Genomic DNA, 24,835 nt, shown 5'->3' on the forward strand with positions numbered 1-24,835 from the left:
CTTAGTGTTGTTCCAACCCCGTCGTTTTGTGCGAGTTTCTATCGCTGCAAAGTGTTGTGCGTAGCAGAAAAAAATTGTTTTGGCTTAAATTGCTGATGTTGTTAGTTCTCACTATTCCGCGACGATAAATTGTGCAATTGAATGAACAACAGTGATTAAAACCGTGCTAAATATTGTAGAGTGTTGCAGGTTTTACGTGCGATAAAAATTTTGTGTGCCGGAGAAAATTAGACAGTGATTGGAGGTGTGTTTTTACTAGTACGCGTTTCTATTGGAAGAAGGAAAATTAGTTTTCCAGGAAGCTGCGACAAAAGATTTAATCCATCTATATTGGGAAAATTCATAGGCATCCTTCCTCAAACTAGCATCGACCAGTTTATCCTAGCAGCTTTTTGATAAAGGTGAACTGATAAGATGAAAAGATTCCAAAACAACTGACATTGATTTTTCTTTTAGGTAAAAGAGAAGTGTACTGTTGAATTTCTTGTGTAAGTAGATCAACCGTAGGTTACTTTTGCTATCTTCTCAAAAATCATTGAAGTATAACAAACAGGTGCTAAAAATAGTTTGTATTGACTAATGCATTGTTGTCTAGTGAGGGGTAGATTTTAATGAAAATCAGTGTCGCTCCAGAACGAAGAAAAATTATACACATACATACAAACTCAATGGCAAACGCTGAAAAGAACACCAACAGCATCCCACCCTGAGTTCTTTTCGGTGTATCCTGACAATAGAGCACAGGATAACGCGCATATCAGATTTTCTTACTGATACTGTGATTATTGTACCTTCTGACTGGTTCGTGATGCATAAGGGACCGTCAATGAAAATGATCTTTTGTTTTATTTTCTGAACGACATACCGATTAGAACACCAGAGGAATGTAGTGTCTAAATAACAAATTCTGCATAGCTAGTCACTTCCACTGCGATGCGACCAAGTTTATTTGCAACTCTACACCTGTTTGTGTACATATTATCACCTTTTTGTGCTGAAACAGGCAAACTAACGAGAAACTGGTTCTGCAGCAGAAATGTGTTAACTGCATAAGTGGATGGTGGCATTTACTGGATAATATAGGAAGGGTTATGCTGCTTGGAAGCTAATTGAACATCGATCGGTTTGGCTCGGTTGTAGCTAGAAGTATGTTGTGGTGCAAACTCTTCCGACAGATTGTATTGACTAGTCAATGTACACTATCGCATTTGTTTTTATTTATAGTACGAATCTGGTAGGAAAATTCTATCAAGCTATTTCCATTTTATGCAGCTTTTCTGATATGTATTACGTTGGATACACAATACTTTATTGATGTTGTACTATTCTTACATTGATGCCATTGCTTTCTAGAAATTATAAGCCCATAATCGTATATACTTTTTATTTGTTGGAGAGATTTTGAACTAAATTCGTTGTCTCGTTATTTTATTAAAGGTATTCAGATGTTTATCGTTGAGATGAAGATATAAGCACATTAAACATTGGTTTTAATTTGTTTTCCTACTGATCATCCTATTAAAAAGTTTGTTAATTTCAGAACAAATTGGCTCAAATGGCACGTTCCCCTTTAATATTTGGAGATTTGTGCCTTACCATCATTTTGTTTTTAGCATCATTTTCCCGATATATAAAAAGGAAGGATTGAAAGGAAATGGACTAGGATAATGGGAAAAATTGACGACACAAAAACACAAAAAGCAGAAGTAAATTCTGCACCCCTAAGGGATGCTGAACAATCTGCTGGGGATCACATTTAGTGGAAGCAGAAGTAAAATCTGAACCTTTACGAGGTCCCGAACAGTCTCCTGTAAAACCTATTTAGGTATGTCACTATGTTACTATGTTAGATTTTACAAAAGCGACACCATTCTGCACTCCCGGAAGAATGCAGAACGATTCGCAGTATGTACGAGCAGAAGTAAATTCGGTACCCCATAAAGGACGCCAAACAATCTGCTAAACCCTATTTAAGGTGAATACAGAAAGGATTCATTCACTCCAGGAAGAACGTTGAACCTTTATGATTATAGCTCCTTATTACATTGGGTGAGAAACGAGCTGTGTAGCTCCGCATACACAGACTCAGCCATGTATGGAGAACCAAAACCTCGGATACGTAGTTGCGTAGTTGCGTCAAAGCGGGACAGTTACATATCAGATGATATGAAGCAGTATAATCTCATTCACACAAATCACACGAATAATACTCAGCACGTTGAATAGTAACAGTTCGGCTGAAAAGTTCGTATCGTTTAATAGAAACACACATTTTTTGCCAAAATTCGTTTTTATTATTCAACATAATTGCCATCAGAGGCGATACAGCGATTATAGCGATCTTCCAACTTTTCGATACCATTTTTTTTAGTACGATTTGTCCTTTGCCTCAAAATAGGCCTCAGTTTCAGCGATTACCTCTTCATTGCTTCTAAATTTTTTACCAGCGAGCATTCTCTTGAGGTCTGAGAACAGGAAAAGTCACTGGGGGCCAAATCTGGAGAATACGGTGGATGAGGGAGCAATTCGAAGCCCAATTCATTCAATTTCAGCATGGTTTACATCGACTTGTGACACGGTGCATTGTCTTGATGAAACAAAACTTTTTTCTTCTTCAAATGAGGCCGTTTTTTTTTCTAAATTTCGTCCTTCAAACGCTCTAATAACGCTATATAATAGTCACTGTTGATGGGTTTTCCCTTTTCAAGGTAGTCGATGAAAATTATACCATGCGAATCCCAAAATACAGACACCCTAACCTTACCGGCCGATTGTTGAGTCTATCCACGCTTTGGGTTCAGTTCATCGCGTGCAGTCCACTCAGCTGACTGTCGATTGGACTCCGGAGTGAAGTGATGGAGCCATGTTTCGTCCATTGTTATATATCAACGAAAAAAATCGGTTTTATTTCGATATAACAGCTCCAAACACTGCTCAGAATCATCAATTCGTTGTTGTTTTTGATTGATTGTGAGCTCACGCGGCACCAATTTTGCACAAAGCTTTCTCATATCCAAATATTCGTGAATAATATGTCCAACACGTTCCTTTGATATCTTTAGGGTGTCAGCTATCTCGATCAACTTCACTTTACGGTCATTGAAAATCATTTTGTGGATTTTTTTCACGTTTTCATCGGTAACAGCCTCTTTTGGACGTCCACTGCGTTCATCGTCTTCGGTGCTCATATGACCAGTACGAAATTTTGCAAACCACTTACGAATTGTTGCTTCGCCCGGTGCAGAGTCTGGATAACACTCATCAAGCCATTTTTTGGTATCGGCGTCACTTTTTTTCATCAAAAAGTAGTGTTTCATAAACACACGAAATTCCTTTTTTTCCATTTTTTTTTTCACAATAACGAAAGTAGCTTCACTCAAAATGCAATATCTCACAAACTAATAATCAGACAGCTGTCAAATTTATACACGTATCTTTTGAAGGTTGGTACTAACTGAAAATGGTATGGATTTAATTCTAATGGCGCAATTCAACAACCACAGATTCTTTTAGTAATTTTCCATGTGAAGAAAATAATCGGTTTATTTATCCGAGAAAACCTGACGATTTGAACAGTGTTATGTTATGTTAAATTCACGTATCACTTTCAAAATTACGAATGTTTAAGGTTCTTTCAAAATTACGAATGATTATGGTTAGGATGCTAATTGATGTCATCATAGATGTTATTCGGAAAATTCGAGGTAAAACGATCATTTTAATAAATGAAATATCACTAAAAACAAGTGCGATGTTTGTACGTTAGCTATTTGAATGAATTAAGAATGTTAGAATAGTTCCAAGGATTTAAGAAGGTTGATAGATTCGAGTTCTACCTCTGGGGGACAGGCGCGGCAACTATGGGGGGGGGCAAAGCACTTTTTGTCCCCCCAAAAGATTTATTGGAGGGGCCATGCCCCCCCCAATATTTTGGCAACTGGAATAAATATTAGAAAATTTGCTAGGAATATCTTATGATAGAACCTTTTTTCTGTTATCTCCGTAGTTCGTCTCCGTAATCTTTCATATTTCTTAACTAAGTTACTAAAATTTTTGAACTAATTTTCTACAATGTGAAAAGTGCTATACTTTCCCGCTTTCGAATATTGATTATTACTGGAATAGCAGGGAAAATATTTGTGATTTTTACTTGGTTGCTTTGTTCTAACCTCTCCTTTTCCTTTATAAAAATGCTTTATATATAGCAAAGTTCAATGATCTGTAGTAATAATTTTTTGTGCCCCCCAATATTTCATGGAACTTGCCGCCCCTGCTGGGGGATATTTTTTCACAACCTCATCCGGAAAATTCTACTACGCAAAAGCTACCGATTTTATCGTGATTGCAAGCAGCCAAACTGGACTCAGAAATGGCTAAACTGAAAACCAAGGGACCAAAATTCGAGATCGAAAATTATAGAGAAGTATACTGATGGACTACCAAACTTATGTAAAGATGGACTTTGGGCTCCAAGAGCTTCCCGAAATCAAGTGACTTCAACTCACGGATATGGATACCCAGCAAAAATAAATTCCGTTTTACTAATACATTTGCTAGAGAATTTATGCCTTGGTAACATTTTTTATATCGCTAATTTATTTGTGATTAGCTTGCAAACAGAAATTTGATTGATTGTTTTTAACATTTAACCACTTGCGTAACTTGAAAATAACTTGTTTTCAAGTAAACTAGTTTAAACTTAGTCACCATCAACCACACTGTTTTTTGATGCGCCTTAAATCAAAATCTGTTTATGAAGATATTAAAAATAAATAACGAAATTATTCGTGTTTATGATAATGCTTAAAAAAAATTACTATTCTGTATGTTGTAATGTTGTAATATCTATGTTACTACTATCTCAATTCACAGCATCGATTTGCACATACGCTACGTGTTTATAGTAGTTTCGAAACGGCAAATAACTAGTTATGCTATGAAGAAACATTACCGTCACCTTCTTTAACCAGTCTAACATAAAATACATTCTCGTGATCTTGTCTTGCAACCTAAGACAAGACAAGACAGCTCCCGTTACGACTCCGGACCCAATCCTGGGAGCCACTTTGACGTTTTTGGTGTTCTACTGTTTTCCTTACCACAGGGTTATTCTCATCGTATTTCGCAGTGCGTGAAATGAGTGAAAATGCCCAAAGGAAATTTAAACTCAAAATAAACTAAATTCAACAAATATTATTTTATTACCGGTTCATAATATGGTGAACCCAGACCTGAATCTCTGAATCTGAATTCTAAATTTCATTTTTGAATGTGGATGTTGAGCCGGAATTGTTGACCTGCATTCTGTTCTTGAATCCTGGGCCTGGTGTCTGAGTCTAGATTTTGGACTTGAATTGTGGATCTGGGTTTTGGTGGATGTTTTTTCTTTAGGGGTTTTGGTACCGCATATGTACAGATTGTGTGCTCAGTGCACATAAAAATTTTATTTTAAATAACTATTTGATGGAATATGAGTTAAAATTAAATAATTAAGATTTGAATTGGGTGTTCAGCCACAAGTGGTGACTTTTCAGCCCTATTATATATATATATATATATATATATATATATATATATATATATATATATATATATATATATATATATATATATATATATATATATATATATATATATATATATATATATATATATATATATATATATATATATATATATATATATATATATATATATATGATTTGGTTATTACCATAAGGACTTCATTTGCTTCCGCAATTCTGAGATTTTTGTGTAGGGAAAATTCTAAACTTACTTGTATTGTGTAATGGGGAAAAGGAACTTATATACTAACCTACTAACTAATACAGAGAGCGAATCGATTCAATTGAAGGTTGTATCGATTTTTGTCGGAATTTGCTTATAATATTATGTGACATTACATCTAATGGTTCTATATTTGTGAGTCTGTGTAACTCATTTGTACTAAACCAAGGAGGACGCTTCAAAATCATTCTCAGAATTTTATTCTGGATCCTTTGAAGCGTTTTCTTCCTGGTGGAACAACAACTTGACCAGATTGGTACTGCATGAAGCATGGCTGGTCTGAAAATTTGTTTATAAATTAACAATTTGTTTTTTTGGACAGAGCTTAGAATTTCTGTGTATAAAAGGATATAAACATTTAATATATTTATTACACTTTGCCTGGATTCCTTCAATGTGATCCTTGAAAGTGAGTTTTTTGTCATACGTTAAACCTAAGTATTTAGCTTGATCAGACCATGTCAATTCCAAGCCATTCAATTTGAGAATGTGATTATTGTTTGGTTCAAGAAAAGAAGCTCTTGACTTATGAGGAAAGATAATTAATTGCGTTTTTGCTGCATTTGGTTTAATTTTCCATTTTTACAGATAATCACTGGCAATATTTAAACTTCTTTGTAGGCGACTGCAGATCACTCTTAGATTTCTATCTGTGGCTAATAGACTTGTGTCGTCGCAGAATAGCGATTTCCGACAACCAACGGGTAGATTTGGAAGATCAGAAGTGAAAATATTATACAAGATTGGAGCTACGCTCGAACCCTGCGGAACACCGGCTCGTACGGGTAGCAATTCAGATTTACAATTTTTGATAGCTAACCTGAAGAGTACGATCAATCAAATAATTTTGATCAAATAAATAGGAAACTGGAGAACAGACATTTTTGCTATTAAACGTTTGTGCCAAACACTGTCGAATGCTTTTTCTATGTCTAGAAGAGCAACTCCAGTGGATAACCCAGAAGATTTATTTGATTGTATCATGTTCGTTACTCTGATAAGTTGATGAGTAGTTGAATGTTCATGACGAAATCCAAACTGCTCTGGTGAAAAATTGAATTCTCATTTATATGAGACATCATTCTCAACAAGATAATTTTTTCAAAAAGTTTACTGATAGAAGAAAGTAAGCTAATTGGTCGATAACTTGATGTTTCTGCTGGGTTTTTATCAGGTTTGAGGATAGGAATTACTTTAGCGTTTTTCCATCTTTTTGGGAAGTAAGCTAATGAAAAATACTTGAAGAAAAATTAAATATTAAAAATTCCATCATTACCAGGAGCCTTCATGTTTTTAAGTTTCCTAATAATTGATTTTATTTCATCAAAATTCGTCTCAATAATGTCAACACTTGGGTTGAAATATGATCATATTTCAGTGAGACTTCATTTTCAATAGGACTCACAACGTTCAAATTAATATTGTGGACACTCTCGAACTGCTGAGCAAGTTTTTGAGCTTTTTCGCCATTTGTAAGAAGTATTTGATTTCCTTCCCTGAGAGCAGGAATTGGTTTCTGAGGTTTCTTAAGAACCTTAGAAAGTTTCCAGAAAGTTTTTAAATATGGTTTAATTTGTTCAACTTCTTTAGCGAAGTTTTCATTTCGCAAAAGTGTAAATCTATGTTTAATTTCTTTTTGTAAATCCTTAACTATGTTTTTCATAGCAGGATCACAAGAACGTTGATATTGTCGTCGACGAACATTCTTCAACCGAATGAGCAGTTGAAGATTGTCATCGATGATAGGAGAATTTAATTTAGTTTGAGCTTTAGGAATTGAAAGATTTCTAGCCTCGATAATGTAATGATTCAAATTATCAATTGCTGTGTCGATGTCCGCAGAATTTTCTAAAATAGTTTCATGATCCACATGATTTTCAATGTGAGATCTGTAATCCAAACAATTAGCTCTATGATAGTTGAATATAGAACTAATTGGATTAATTAAAGCTTCGTTGGAAAGTCTGAATGTTACAGGAAGATGATCTGAGTCAAAGTCAACATGTGTAATCGGTTCACTACAAATGTGACTTTGATCTGTTAGAACCAGATCAATTGTAGAAGGATTTTCACGGAAGAGAAGCAAGTTGGATTACTGGGATGAAGAACTGGGAAGTAACCAGCTGAGAGTTGATTATGAAGTATTTTACCAGTACTGTAATTTTGCCTACAATTCCACTGGACATGCTTAGTATTTAAGTCCCCTATTATGAAAAATTTCGGTCGATATCTTGTGAGTTTTTGCAAATCGCCTTCATAGAAATTTAATTGTTCGCCGGTGCATTGGAATGGCAAATATGCTCCAGCGATGAAATAAATTCCATGAATGGTTTTAACTTCGATTCCCAAGATTTCAATAACTTTAGTATTGAAAGAAGGTAAAATTCGATGTTTAATTTGCCGTTGGACAAAAATGGCAACCCCACCACCCATGCCAGTAAACCTGTCAAATCGATGAACCACATAATGTGGATTACTTTTCAATTTGACATTTGGTTTAAGAAAAGTTTCTGTCACAATGGCAATATGAATTTTGTGAACTTTGAGAAAATTATAAAATTCATCTTCACTCGATTTCAAAGATCGAGCATTCCAATTTAAAACATTCAAATAATTATCTGTTAAATTTTAAATTCATTATAATATTATTTGCAAATTGCCATCCGATTTTAAATGCTTCAAAAAGTGATGAAGTCGAATTCATTCGGATGATCATTTGAAAAAGTTGATCTTGTAGGCAGAGATGTCTATCTCCTCTGTGTGACGAAGAGCAAGCAAAATTTCTTCCCTCGCACTGACAACTTCAACGAGAGCTCTTCTCTTTCACATTTATACACCACTGTTGTGTAAAGTGTACACGCATCATGAGTGCGTTTGTTTATTTCCTTTTACCTCTTCCACTGAATCGCACCAAAGTGCTAGAGCATTAGCTAATAAATTCTCGGAAGTTCACAGAAGTGTTCGCTCACCATCACGCGCCAGTGGTCACTTGGGTGTATTTAGACGAGAGCGCGTGTGAGCGATTCATGCGAATAGAATGTGTTTCACTCGCGCCAGCTGCTTTAACCACAAGCACACACTCAAATGCTGTCTATTCGACACTGAGAAGAAGTGCGCTTTCCTCTTTGTGCGGTGCTTCGTTTTTTTCATCCTCGGTGTGGCAAAAATCTGACTCTAGCGTGTATCACTCTGGTGAAATGCCATCTCTGCTTGTAGGTAGATCATTTTATTTTCAGTTATATCGCCTAAATCAATTTCATTTGAAGAAGCGAATGGCATTGAAGGAATATTTGTAGGTAGACTGCCATTAGCACTGCCATTAGAAGAAGACGATATGGCCGATCTACCTATTAATAAATTGTTTTCGTTAGAAGATGAATTCGATAAATTCGAAGAAATAAGTGCCTTAGAAGAATTAGGCGTGGCATTTGTAACGATTTTTTGATTTTCTGTAAATTTAAGGTCGTTGATTTGACTTGTTGTCTAAGCGAACGAGCGTTTAAAATTTTTTCCCTGACAGGACATTTCAAATAATTGGATTAATGATTTCCATCGCAATTTGAACATGAAAATTTATCAGTGGTTTCATTCATTGGACAAACGTCTTTCGAATGCGATTTACCACAATTTAAACACCGTATATCCATATGACAATTTTTGGTTCCATGGCCGAAGCCTTGGCAACGACGACATTGCGTTAAGTTTGCAATACGATTATGCCGTTTATAATGTTCCCAATGGATTTTGATGTGGGAAATGAAACGTACTTTTTCTAAAGTTTTCAAATTGTTTACATCATTTCGATTGAAGTGTATTAGGTAAAGTTAATGGGAAATTCCAGAGCGTGGTTTAGAAGTACCATTCGCTATTTTTTCATAACTATTACTTGGGAAGGGGCAAAACCAAGCAATTCTTTTATTTCATTTTTAATTTCATCAGTACTTTGATCATTTGATAAGCCTTTCAAGACAGCCTTGAAGGGTCTGTCTGATTTTATATCATATGAATAAAATTTATGAAGTTTCTCGGACAAATATCGAATAAGACGTTCGTAAACTTCCAATCCATCAACCAAGACTCGACATTCTCCTCTTCGTCCGATTTGAAATGAGACTTTTACTTCCGGGAGAAAAGTAGAAAGCTCAGTACGGAATGCTTTGAAGTCGGAAATCATCACCGTCACTGATGGCATAGATTGATGTTTCTTCCCAGAACGACAAGCGTCAATTTTGGGAATTTTTGTTCTTCTATGTCGCTACAATCGGATTCAGGGAGAATCTCGTAAATATTGTTAGACGGCATAGAATCAACGGAAGAGAAATCCGTCCGTTGTCTTTTATTTTTACATTCAGATTCTATAAGATCGTGAATGTTATTAGAAAAATGTTGAATAACGGATTGTGATTTATTCCGTTATGAATTATTTTTAGCCTTAGGCTTGTTGCCTTTCCGGTTGGACGCAGGCATTTTTGAAATGAATGAAATTTTAAATTAAATTAACTAGGCTAAATTAGTCTTCGATTAGACTCCTAGCTAGCCTTAAAAAAGGCTGATTAATTTCTTAGTCACTCTAATATCACTCTTTGTATAGCCTTGAGAAAGGCTGACTAATTGTTAGTCTTTAAAAAAACTGTTAGTGATTCAGGTAGCCTTGAAAAAGACTGAAGCCTTGAATCAATGAAACTCTAGGTAGCCAGAAAAAAAATCCAGGAGCCAAGAGCTATACGCGTGCGGTGCGAACGACTGTTCAACACCGACTGATTTTGTTAACTTGAATTTCATCTTTATTTTGTGTTCCAATATCTCATACTTGGTAAAAGTCTTCCTTTTGTTACACTTTTTCATGAATAATAAACTTCAATTCGATCTTTATCCTATTATTTCGTGCTTCCATTTTGTATATTGTCTTATAATATGCTAATTTTCATTGTTTATTTGTTTTTTGTTTGTATCCAATAATCACTATTCTTATATAATTATACTGGATTAAAGGTTATCTTCTCGATTAAAATTATAATTAATTTACTGTAGCAAAATATTTACATTTATTCTCAAAATCTTTCGAGTGATTACGTGCCTTGTATTTTTTTAAATTCATCGATAATTCGGTATATCTTTTCAATCGATTATTGGTGGTTTAATACCACTATATGGAACGACTTCACCAGTGTTGCGGATACTGGTCCTGAACCACCATAATAAGGTATTGGTCATACTTCTGCTGTGCCTACGTGCAATTTGAATTCAGAACTGCAAATTTGCTTCCAATCCAGCATATTTCAAAAATGGACACTGCAAAAAGTACATGTTGTCCTTAGGCATTCTTCTCTGAAAAGCTAGAAGGAATGATTCTCGATAAGTCTCTTAGACACTTAATACAAAATAATATTTGTAATTGGATACAGATATGACGCCTAGATGCACAAAAAGGGTGTTGGTGCGGGTAATAAATATCACCGAACTTCCACATATTCACTTGATTTATGATATAACTAATGAACTGCTTTAGCTCAATCCAGTTATCCGTGATACCGAAAGATCAAGCATCAAATTTCCGAGAAACTCAATCAGTTATCCGTTAGGTGCAACCGTCTTATTTCCGCTTCGGTCCATCAGCATGAAGGTACCAATTTGCATTTGTGCACGATCCAATGATCACAGAGCTTGTGTCCATATTAAAGTGCCTACCTACCATAATAGTATTATTTCCGATTCGGGCTCGGTAAGCGTGCTGGCGGAGTTACGGTCTCCGATACTCGATGTCCAGTACCCTGAGCCACTCCTTTTCACGGCAGCTTGTCAAAAGCAGGGTGTCAAAATGTCAATAACATTTAAAGATCCTCATTAGCTTGTCTCCGCAGAGGACGACCGGGCCGTTAGCTAATGTGTTCGATTCGAATGCCGTATTCGCATTCTAATCTGTAAACGGCTTCGGAGCTCGCGCTGTAATTAATAATCGATTGTTTACGTTTTCGTAAAGCGGCAAAAAATATTCAAATTTATTGTTAATCATCTCGCTCTGTTAACGTTTACCAATTTGTGTTTTATGCTTTTGCGGGTGTCACATACGCATGAAATCGGCATCAAAGAGGATAAACATCTTTTAAAGCTGTATCCGCATGCTGGTATTTCACTAATTTAGAAATTTCTAGTTTCCTCATTATACTAACTGGGATTATATCAATCAGGATAACGATATGCTTATGTGTTTCTCTTGTTTTTTTTGTATTCATTGGTGTTCTGAAGGCAAAGAATTTTTTGCTAACGTTTACTAGTGACTAGGAACGTGTGTTTTGAAACCAATGTAATATTCCATTTAAAAGTTATGTCAGTAATGAAGGAGACTAGAATTAGAAGTATAATACTAGCGTAAAAGGTTCAATAAGTAACGTCTCTGCATTGGGACAGGGGCATCTATATAATATTGTAATTTGTGTAATATAACACAGCTATTAGGAGATTCTACTTAGATCAATATATAAATTTCTAAACAAAACTAGAAAGATAATATGTCATATTTGTGTTTCAACGAAGTAAAACATCGGAATTGATGATCAGATTTTCATCCGATTGATTTAGGTAATGATGGTAAATTGATTTATCTTTTGGGGTGCATCCCTCGCCCGGCAACATTCCGCCCCGAAAAATTGGAATTTTTCCTAATAATGGCTACCACTTTCCAGTTGTCAAGAGTATACTTTTCGATTTGTATCCTCAGTCAAGCGCTGGTCAAATTAGTGTTTCCCGCGGACCCACACGGACTGAAGGATGCGGCCAGCATAGATATTTACCAACGTCATCTGGAAGACTCATGCACTATTCAGTTCATCGACCACTGCCGATCGCCAGCTGAAAGCTGGATTTTCGAGAACCCGAGATGACATAGTCTAATGATACTATTCTAGTTTTAAGTTAGTCGTTAATTAAGATTAAAAAATACCCTTGGAATCTTCGAGCTTAAGCAGTGTGCCTAAAATTATATTATATTATTGAATAAAAAAAAAGCGCTGGTCAAATGATTTGGAAGATCGCGTACCTACTCGGATCTTGCTGCCGTTCTTACAAATTGCGTTTGTGCACCTCCTCTTGATCCGACGTTATTCTACTGAATGTAACAAGTTTTACCACGAAATAAAGAGTTTCAGTTATCATATAAGTGAAACATCTCAGCGATCCGTGAAATAATTCAAAATTTACACTGTCAAAAGTCCGACATTTAACGTGGACAGGTTTCGTACAAAAATTGCAATTATGTAGGCAGTCGGGTGTACTACGAAAACAATTTTGTTGTTCTCGAGCATGTTTAAATGACATTATCCACGAAAAAAGCTTGATATTTGGCAAGCAATTTGTGAAGGCATTCATTTATTGAAAAACTCTACTATCCTAACGAATTCGTTACTCTTATTTTTCTGTGTGTTTCAGGGGAATTCAGATCTCGTCTTTTTAATTTTGACGTGACTTACTTTGTAATGAGGCGTCTTTTCAGAATTTACCCTCTGGAAGAGTTATAAGTTGTTGATCGTGAATATCTCTTGTTGTATCTAATGTACCAATATATTTTATGCTATTTGCCATCGGAAATATGATCAGCAATTTAAGATAAATTTTTCAGTTTTTTTATATAACCACAAAAATTCAAAATGTATCAGAACGGATATCAAAGAGGAAAACTCATGACGAATGTTTGCCTATCTCGTACCCGCGATGACGGGTTTGAGAAAGAAAGCGACATTTCATTTCTGCGTTACCTACTGTGTAGTGCGAACTTCGCATCAAACGAGTGCAAACCCGAATAAAAAGCGATAGCAAACTTATTTCAAAATAATAGTTCATTATACTATCATTGCTTATTTAGGCATTATATTTTTTTTGAATTGCAAAATAAAGCTTCAATTTGGTATACTAGCTTGTTTTGCTATTATGCCGCAATGTATAGATAATATAATTTATGTTAGTATAAGACCATCGTATTTAATAAATTGTTAAAAAAATGAAAAACCTGTTTTAATCCACCTAGTGGTGGAATGATGCCTTTCTCATAACAATCATACTATCATATATAATACTGTGGTATTCTTCAACATAATTTTCTTCGATTCTTAAAAGAATAACTAAAATCGGTTTGTTTGACCGTCTACTGATAAAAACTATCGATTGGAGTAGATTTGAGGTCGATTTAAAATACTTTTTACGGTTTTTCGCCCTTCTCAGTGATGGTATAAAATTTTAACACACTTTACTCTATATTTCCGGATCCGGAAGTCGGATCCGGATGAAATTCAGGAACTACGTATGGGACCACAGGACCTTTCATTTGAATCTAAGTTTGTGAAAAACGGATGCGCCATCTATAAGGAAAGTTAGAACACATATTTTCATTTTTATGCACATCTTACCCCATAAGTCCGGAACCTGAAGTCGGGTCCAAATAATATTCAGGAATTACGTATGGGACCACAGGACCTTTCATTTGAATCAAAGTTTGTGAAAATCGGTTCAGCTATCTCTGAAAAAAGTTAGTGCACTTATTTTCACAAATTTTCGCACATTTTACCCCACAATTCCGGAACCGAAAGTCGGATCCAAATAATATCCAGGAATTTTGTATGGGACCACAAGACCTTTCATTTGAATTTAAGTTTGTGAAAATCGGTTTAGCCATCTCCGAGAAAAGTTAGTGCAAAAAAACGTAACATACTCACATACACATACACATACACATACATACAGACATTCTGCGTACTCGACGAACTGAGTCGAATGGTACAAGACATTCGGCCCTCCGGGCCTCAGTTCAAAAGTCGGTTTTCACGGTGATTGCATAACCTTTCTATATAAGAAAGGCAAAAAGAGAAAATTTATGAAAAACTCAAAATTGTTTGATATTCATTCAAATTTTGGATTATAAAATGTACTAAATTAGTAAAATAGTTATTTATCTTTTAATTTGTTGTGTCATTTATTTGGTACGCATTAATAATAGAAATATACTTTTCGACACCGTCAATCGTGTTCTGTTAAAGATAATTCAAATAAATTTTAAGTTTAATCACAGTACATTTCCCGGATAGAAGTGATTTGAAAACCAATACCAAATTTTATTTTTTTAAACAAACATCTCAATGATAGAAATTAACATTATTTAGTTTGAAATAAGAGTTAAAATATTAACAATCATAACAAAGTCTGGATGAGAAAATAACAACAAAATATAAGATTCTGTCATTGTAATATCAAAGCAAGAACAAAATATTTATAGAAGACGAGAATCTCATCCAGAAATTCTACTTCAGAATTCTGGAACAAACTTACAAATTAAATTATAGATGTGGATTTTGGAATCAAGTTTTAGATCTGAACTCTGAACCTGAATTTTGCAACCAATTTCAGAACCAGAATTTAATTTCTGAATTCAGTCTTCAGAATTTACTTCCTAAGTTCAGTTTTTGAATTTAATTCTCAAATTCTGTTTATGGAATGTATTGTATATTGGATTGTATATCGTTTATTTATACCCGCACGGAAAGACCGAAATCAGCATTTTGGCGAAAAAAATAGTTGGTTTTCTGATTTTAGTTAGTTATTTTTTGAGACAACTAAAAAATTCTTACTTTTGCTAATTTAGATATTTTAAATCTCATTCCCTTAATAATAATAAAATATTTGTTGAAATTGCTATTTTTTTAGTTGAATTCACCAATTCAACGTGCTGTCATTTCTTAGCTAAGGCTCGCTTCATTTCCATTCAACTAATTTTTTAGTTGAATTAGAGAAGTAAAACGTTGTTTTAAACCAACATAAATTGTTGAATTGGCTTCTGCAATTTGCAGCTATATGGCGCACTGTCACCGAAAAAACGTTCACACCGTAATGACTACTTGTCACTAGATGGCACACTACTAACGAAAAGAATGTTTCAGTCGCGGTTGTTTTTTCTATATTGGCAGGTATAAATACGATGTTGTATTGGAGAAAAAGACCTAAACGAAACATAAACTTCTTTTTAAAAATTTTTCTTCTAAAGCACTGTTTTCTTCATTCGACCTCGCGAAAGCGACTCTCTCACTAAAAACTTTGAGCATTCGGAAAACAAAAACCGAATACAAGTAGTACACCGGACGGCGTTGCCACGGAGGTTGGAAGATACAAAAAACATCATTTGACATATACAATTAGAGTGCAACATTCGAAACTCACTTCAGTGTTCCGCGCAAAAACATTATTACGCACAATCGCTTCAAATGCGCACAAATTCACTAATTTACACATCGGTTTCGAAACTTATATATGGATGTATCGTAACACATCCGAAAAACATCAAAACAATTTGCAAGCAGTTTCAGTAAGACTGCTCTTTTAAGCCTTTTAATGGATTGTTTGGCTTTGACACTTCTCATGAGTTTTTGGCTAATAAACTTGTTAATAAAACAAAATTCATTTTTGTTTTCTTTGTGCTGTCCTTCAGTAATGATAATGATTGATAAATAGAAACAAATTTTCGGATTTTAATAACAAAATTAGTTGTCAATGAGAATTTCGTGTTGGATTGAAATTTTGCTGGTTTTTGTCCAGGATATTCGCCAACTAAACACATTCTCTAAAAGTAAGAGTTTTTTTTTCCAGCAAAGTAAATTCTCAATTTTAACTAATTTCATAGTTAGTTTGGAAATTTTGTTGTTAAAATCAACTAATTCAAAAACAGTAATACGAATTAGGCGCAGAGCTAATTTTGGTCGTTCCGTGCGGCAGTTTCAGGATTCATTTCCAAAATTCAAGTTCCGAATTCAGAGCCTGTCTGTTAGAATTAAATTAAAGGAAATGGGCTCTGGAACCATATTTTGGAACTGAATTCAGTTGCTTTGTTCAGGTTTGGAACTCGATATGGATTCCGAACCTGAATTTTACAACTGAATTCTGAGCCAGTCTCAGGTTATGAGTTTAGTTTTTGAATTCAGTGCCAGTTCGTGAATCCTGACCCAGAATCTGCGTTCTGGCGTAGATAAATAAATGATGGGAAAAAGGAGTACTTAACAGTTGGAAATATCGGGTAAATTTGACATTTCGATTCATTTTAAAACCATTAAAACATTCCCATACGAAGTTTTCCTCAATTGAATATGTAAATTCACAAGAAAACCTTTGATCCACCTAGTAGTGTAAGGATGCCTTTCTCATATTATTCATTTTCTCCTATATATTACAGTCTACAATTTAAAAAAGTTTAGAAAAGAGTTTTGAAGATTTCTGCTGCATATTACTACTACATTGATATATTACATTTCAATTTAAGTGAGTGAAATTCTATTCAATCATATGTGAGAAAGTGAAGTGAGCTCCATTGTATCACATTTGATTATTATTGTCGGTACTTCCGAAACCGAAAGAAGGATATTGGCATAGTGTCCTAACGTTCATTCAATCATATACTAATATGACCCACATTTTTTTGCGATTCTCTATGACGATTTGAATTTAGGAGAAAAAGAATACCTGTAGTTGGACTTGGATAAAATTCAGCAAATCATTTATGGGACTATCAATAGTTTATTTAGTTACAGACTCTCATGGTCTGCAAACTAGAGAAATTCACTAGCCAATATAAAAAGGTAGCTTATGGAAAAATATTCTTGAAATTGATATTTTTACACTAAGCCCCCTACCTCCGGAACCAGGGGTTTGATCCGAATAAAAATTGGAATGTTCTAATGATTCTATGACCTTAAGACCTTTTATTTGAATCTAAGTTTGTGAAAATCGGTTCAGCTATCTCTGTGAAAAGTGTCACACACACACACTTGCTCAGTTCGCCGTGCTGAGTCGACTGATATATGACATTCGGCTATCCGGGTCTCGGCTCAAAAGTCGGTTTTCACAGCCTTTCTATATGAGAAAAGTAAAAAAGAACTATACACATTTTCGTTCGGCACGTCAGAAAAAAACATTGAACGCAGTTGCAAAACAAAAAGTGTTCTGTGAGTAGCAGAAAATTTACGTCTGGTTAGCGGTTCAAATTGAACTGCCAAGTTTAGCACTAAGCAGTTCAATTTGAACTGCTCTGCACTGATGAGTCAAAGACGAAACGTAAAAATAATAAAAACGGTTAAGCGCCCTAGCACAAAATTTGGCTAACCCCTAAATGAGTAAACGTCGCAAAATACACACAATCAATCAACTAATACGAACGATTATCGATATTCGGAAATGGGATATAAGTATGTCAATTTTATTCGTATTCACGTCCTCCAGTTACGTCTGTGATATTACCCTCCCACCTTTTTTCAGTGTCATGACAATATATGTTCAATGTAATGCCGTGCGAAGCAGAACGTAACTGAACTAAAATGATTGATTTTCCTATAAACTGGCAGAGTCTGACAAAATTGAAAGTCATTATCATCCAATGAAACTCAATTTGTGAAGAGATTTCACCCAATAATCTATAAATAGTTGCCCGATATTTGCATGAAGTATCAGTACTGGACAAGAAAAATGTTTAGTTAAAAAAACTTTTTTTCCCTGAAAGTTCACATCTTGCAAAACATGGACGATTGGTGTGGAGTATTATTCCCTATCTTGGAATAAAAATTCATTAAAATTGAAAATAGTGTTTTTTGTAAATAGATTAAATGTTTCAAATTGATTTTTTCAGAGTAGGAACTCCGAATGAGATTTGTTTCAAAATTCGTCATTTTTTTAAATACGTTTAATAGCATCTCTGGATAGTGATGTCTTACGTTGGGTATTGATTGAAAGTTAAGCTAAATTAATGATTACTCAACCTTATAACGAATTGAATCATATGAATCTTCAAGAGGTCGGACTACGGTCTGGCAAAATTCTTATAAATCCGTGCCGGTGGCAAGCCTAGTAGTAGATAACTTACTCTACCTGATAGTTTCGAATAGATGTAATGAATATAAGGTTTAGGGTGAACATGAGTACGGTTACCCTATATTGATTCCAGTAAGTTGTCATTTCTTGCATTAAACTAATGTGTTTTCTGTGACCACCACGGGTTAAGACAAAGAACATCTGTCGCATGTGTAGAATTTTTAAATTTATGAGTTATGGCGATACCCTCGTCCCACTAGACGCACAAGAGACGGCCAACCGCTCAATAATCTATCTAGCTCTGAGAGACCGGTGACATAAACTTCCCGTGGACAACGCAAAACGCGAAAGCACGATACCACAGTGAATTATAATCGTTGGCTATAATTCTTTTTCTGCCACCGGGTACATTTTGCTATAGGCTGACACCGGTACTGCAACCGTTCTTTCAATGTCCATACTAGACCTGTAGGACTAAGGCTGGAAGTATGCTAATAAACTGCAACTCTTGGTCAGCGAATTTATAGGACTAAGTAACCGAATCCAAAGGCATTGACCATCAATCGACTACTTTATTTATGGGTTGGTAAGAGTAAACGGCTGTCCCGCATTGACACCAGTGCTAACGAATAGTCATGTCTGTGCAGATCTTCTTGAGCTATCTGATTGCAGTCTGGTAACGCACCACCGTGCATCCCGGTAAAAGCGAAACGAATTTTAATAATATTTAATTTGTCTCGTTTGCTGGATGTGCAGCATTTGTTGCATTGTGCAGATTCAACACGTCTCTCGGCTGGAATAAATCGAGGCAAAAATATCATTACCGTAATAATTTGTGATTAAATGTTTGCCCATTTGCATGTAGGCTGAAACGTGCTGGCGCATTCATAAACAAGATTAGTCAGATTCACCAATGGGTTTATGTTTATAGCAGTGCACTCCATCTGAATTTGTAGCCCAGGTTCGCTTTGTTGTGCACATGATCAAACTAAAATATATATGCTTCAAGTAACGGTTCGAGAGACGGATTGTCCTACTTGCCGGGCGGAACGGGAAAATTGGTAATAATATGGTAATTACAAGTTTCCGGAAAAATTACATGAAAAACATTTTAAACTTTAAAGAAAACTAAACACGTCAAACCAAATTTTGATTTATCTTATATAAAAAAACAGATTTCAGATAAATAGAATGTCAGAATCCATTGGTAAATATATACTGTGGTCTTTCGACAACATACCAGTTTTCGTGAAATAAAGCTTCAACAAATAAACTATAACAACAGATTTTTTCCTGGCGTTGGCATCATTTTGGTCGGTGTGTGAAGTACAAATGATTTATGGATTAAGAAGACTTTTCGATATTTTGAAAGGGTGTTCTCTCAAGTTTTATTGTGTATCATACAATGGATGCAACCTGCCAGAATGTAAAATAACCGTTATATATCGAAACAAAAAATGTTATCCACGCAATGTGAGTATATTCTGATGTTATTTTCAGCATGCAAAATATCATAATAATTTTGTTTTATTCGTGAACACATATTGTTGCCAATAAATCGATGTTATATGAATAATATGGGGAAATGAAATTTTCGTAATTGAAAAAAATTTTTGATGCCAAAAGTTTTAGAATTGCATGAAACGTCGAGATTTAGTGTCATCTCGAAATTTTGCATGAGGACATTTTTCGAGGTGCTTAAACTTTTGAACAATAGAGGTGATCCCAAAATAAGAGCGGTAAAAATCAACGTGTTTTGTCGGTTACGTCACTTATACCATCATATCTCTGGAACCAAAAGTCACAAAAATTTGATCTTTGAACTTGATCAATGGCCTGATAGTAGCTTTCAAACGAGCCCAAGTTTGTTTAAATCGGTTTAGCCATCTCTGAGAAAATTGAGGGCGTAAAAATACAAAATACAATAAAAATACCACCAAAAGTCACAGCCATTTGATCATTGAACTTGATCAATGGCCCGACAGTAGCTTTTAAACGTTAAGTTTGTTAAAATCGGTTCAGCCATCTCTGAGAAAATTGAGCGCGTAAAAATACAACGCTTTTTATCGGTTACGTTACTTATACAATCATATCTCCGGAACCAAAAGTCACAGCCATTTGATCTTTGAAGTTGATCAATGGCCCGATAGTAGCTTTCAAACGAGCATAAGTCAGGTCGCTTTCATATCTCATCCAAGTCAGTCGATAAAACAAAACCGCTTACGTTCGGGCCAGAAGAAACCAAGTACAGTATTGTGTAGTGAACAATAGAACGACCTCGAAATGAGTGAACCAAACGAACAAAAGCTACCACCGACACGAAAGAATACAATTGTTGTTGACTTCAGGCAGTGCAAAATTCTACCTTTGATATGAAACTTGAAGGTTTGCTTAAGGAGCAAATGCATCTTGACATTAAACGTGTGCATTTACTTCAATGCAATAAGACAAATAATGTTGCTTACATCCAGTTTTATAAAGAGTTGTGTGCAATTCAATTCGCAACAGACAATAACAATGTGCACTAACACATGGATCAATAAGTCCCGAGACTAACAATGGAAACAACATTTTTTTTGCAAATTTTTTTTTTATTCATCAACATAATCACCTTTTAGGGTGATACAATGGTTCCAACGTTTTTCCAATTTTTCAATACCATGTTTATAAAAAAATTATCTTTCGCTTTAAAATAAGCTTCAGTTTCAGCGATGACCTCCTCATTTGAGCCAAATCTTCCTTGGAGCATTTTTTTAAGATCAGCAAAGAGCCAGTAGTCACTGGGGCTAAATCTGGCGAGTATGGGGGGTGGGGAAGCAGATCAAAGCCCAATTCGTTCAATTTCGCCATTCTTTTCATCAACTTGTGGCAGGCAGGGTTTCAAGCTTCGGCATACACCGAAACCGCGTGTTTTTAATTTCGTTAAACACCGGAGCCGAGTGTTTTCAATTTCGCGAAGGCACCGCATAGCACCCATGCGTTGGTTATATTGTCAATCAATTGAATTCAATCAGACGCGTATTGATGAAAAAAGAATTAACCATTCAAACGCATTTTTCGTCATACCGTGGCGCTATAGGTGCTTATAGTACAAGCAACGTATATGGCAAAATCGGAAACACTCGGCTTCGGTATTTGCCGAAGTCAGGAACACTTGACTTCAGTGCTGCCCGAAAATCCAAGCACCGGTGTTTGACAATTACACGACCACCGCTACGGGTGCTTTTTCTAATGCGATCGGTGTGTGTTTTTCAACACGGGTACGAAGCGTAGCATTCAATACTCCTGGTGGTGTGCTCACGAGTAAAGGTGAGTACCGTGCAGAACGGATCCGTGTTTTTGCCATGCCTGGCTCCTCCCTTCTAGAAAAAGGGTGACAACGAGATCCAACTAAAACTAAATCGGTTCAGCCATCTCTGAGAAAATTGAGCGCGTATAAATGCAACGCGTTTTGTCGGTTACGTCACTTATACAATCATTATCTCCGGAACCAAAAGTCACAGTCATTTGATATTTGAACTTGATCAATGGCCCGACAGTAGCTTTCAAACGAGCCCAAGTTTGTTACAATCGGTTCATCCATCTCTGAGAAAATTGAGCGCGTATAAATGCAACGCGCTATGTCGGTTACGTCACTTATACAATCATATCTCCGGAACCAAAAGTCACAGCCATTTGATCTTTGAACTTGATCAATGGCTCGAAAGTAGCTTTCAAACGAGCTTAAGTTTGTTAAAATCGGTTCAGCCATCTCTGAAAAAATTGAGCGCGTATAAATATCTTCTAAAAGTGCGCGCACACACACACACAGACATTTTCCGATCTCGTCGAACTGAGTCGAATGGTATGTAACACTATGGATCTCCGATGCTCCGTTCAAAAGTCGGTTTTCCAGCAATTCTAATACCTTTCTATAGAGAAAGGTAAAACCGTTTTTATACATGCAAAAATCAAATTGTCAAGTTTGAAAAAGTCGTCTCTCTGTTAACACGATATCGAAGTTGAAGTGATACATTTAAAAAAATGCGCTTTTTCGTCTATCATAGAGAAAGACTATGCAATAATCGCGAGAACCGAATTTTGAACCGAGAGATGGGCAATTTGTTCGTGAACTTTTAAACCGTTCTAGTTCTTGTGAAAGAATGCATGAGCAATAGTTCTTTTTTCGAACGGTAGTTCTATAATAAGACAGTTTCATCATGAAACCTTGAAGTTGGGAGCTGTTTTTGTTCGCTTGACCTAACAAAACTAAGCTCTCGTAAACCAACTATGAAAAGAACGAACAAATGACTCTGGAGAACTAGTTCTTTCAATAGAACTCTGCATCACTGAACGGTTCTTTGAAATGTAAATTTGAAATGTTTTGCCCACCTTGTTTTGTATACCATTCGAATCAGTTCGTCGAGATCGCTCTATGTATGTGTATGTGTGTGACAAAAATATGCACTAATTTTCCTCCGAGATGGCAGCACTGCCATTTTCACAAAATTAGACTCAAATGTTACCCGTTGAATATTTTTGAATTTCATATGGATCCGTCTTCCGATTCCGAAATTACAGGGTGATCAGTGAAAAAATAAAAAAAATTCTTAATCAGTACAGATACATTTTGCAAAAATCGGACAAATAACTGTAGAGTATTTTGGGAAATCTCGTCATACACTGAAATTCATTGGATGATTCTGAAAAAATGGAAAAAACGCAGCTTGGACAAGAAAAAGTGTAACACTCGAATTGCATTTTGAGAAAATCTCTACTACAACACAATGTTATAGGATTTGTCATTTTTCGACTATAATTATTTGAACAAAAAAAATGTTAAAAAATGCTTACTCATTTTCAAAAAAAGGCCAAATCAATTTTGGCAAAACAACGTATGAAAAATGGCTTTTTGTGTCTAGAAAGTTTAATTGAAATCTGAGAGGTGCTGCCAACATTTGTTTGAGCTGGCGCGAAATTCGTCTATAAAAACAATTGCATATATTTGGGCTATTGATATAATTTTATCCGATGCGAGCAAAATTTTTTTTGAACAGTGTCCATGTTCTTGGTTCGCGTTTCTCTTGTTCATCGTATAATTCACACGAAAATAAAAAGCTTTGTATCGTGAATGAGAATCGATCAACGGAATTACTGATCGAATATTGCACTGTAAATATTGAACAATAATAATGGATTATTATATTGTTATCATGCCCGGGTTGGTGGTTCAATGCATAGGACGCTGGTCTTACAAGCCAGTCCCGTTCTGGAAGGACTCTTAGTGTCAATAGGATCGTAGTTCTAGCCATGCAACGATTCTGTACGTTAAGAATCGGCTGCGAAATATGTTGGAACAGAAAGGTCAAATTCCACAAAAGGTTTGTAATGCTAAGACTTTCTATTGTTATCATTTAAAGAAGAAAATCGATCACAAACTATTTCAAATTTAGCTTGTCTTGTTCAATTTCACCATTGCAAACAACGCCAAGGGGCTGTTGCTGGCGGTAGAGTTGAAGAGGAGAGAGGAAGTGTTTCCAAGATATATAGATACATTGAATTATATAAACGTTTCATAATATAGTTCTATGCAAAAAACGCTTTTTAATACACCTAGTGGTGTGATAATGCCTTTCTCTTGCCATGTAAATTGTCTCATTAAAATATATGTAAGATTCTATCCTCGGCCACTAGAATTTCGAGCTTATCAAATAATCTAATAGTAGCTTTCAAACGAGTCTAAGTATTTGGAAATCGATTATTTCATCTCCGAGAAATTTTGTTGCATTTCGTCGGGCTGAATCGAATGGTATATAACACTATGGGTCTCCGAGGCTCTTTTCGGTTTTTCCAGCAATTTAATTAGCTTTCTACGGAAAAGGATAAAAAGCACATAACTTGTTTCAATACAGTCATTAAAAGTCTCACACTTTTCGTCAGATACATCAATATAAAAAATATACCAAAGCTCTAACAAACAAGTGTTCTGTCCATACTCGCAGATCAGTCCTATGCGAATTTTTGAGTTCACGTAAAATTGAAATATTCGTGGTGTATCAAAAATATTTCCTACAAATTTGCTGCGATTTAGCGTTTTATATCACAAGAAGTTTGAGAATCGGCTTTTTCTCAATATGCGAATATTCAATACGTATGTATTGATATGCAAATACACTGAGGTCTTTTTTTTATGCGGTCTTTTTTTATGCGGTTTTTTTTACGCGACTTTTTTTAT

The 24,835-nt window shown here is 35.3% G+C and overlaps 1 protein-coding gene across 1 annotated transcript in view; it reads left to right on the forward strand.

Moving 5' to 3' along the window:
- The window catches only part of LOC131436643 (uncharacterized), a 272,026-nt gene continuing 247,191 nt past the window's right edge, over window positions 1-24,835 (forward strand). The window contains exon 1 of the mRNA XM_058605486.1: window positions 1-401. The gene's annotated coding sequence lies outside the window, so the exon portion shown is untranslated. The remainder of the gene's footprint in view (window positions 402-24,835) is intronic.

This window comes from Malaya genurostris, chromosome 3, assembly GCF_030247185.1.
Source record: "Malaya genurostris strain Urasoe2022 chromosome 3, Malgen_1.1, whole genome shotgun sequence".
NCBI classification, from domain to species: domain Eukaryota; kingdom Metazoa; phylum Arthropoda; class Insecta; order Diptera; family Culicidae; genus Malaya; species Malaya genurostris.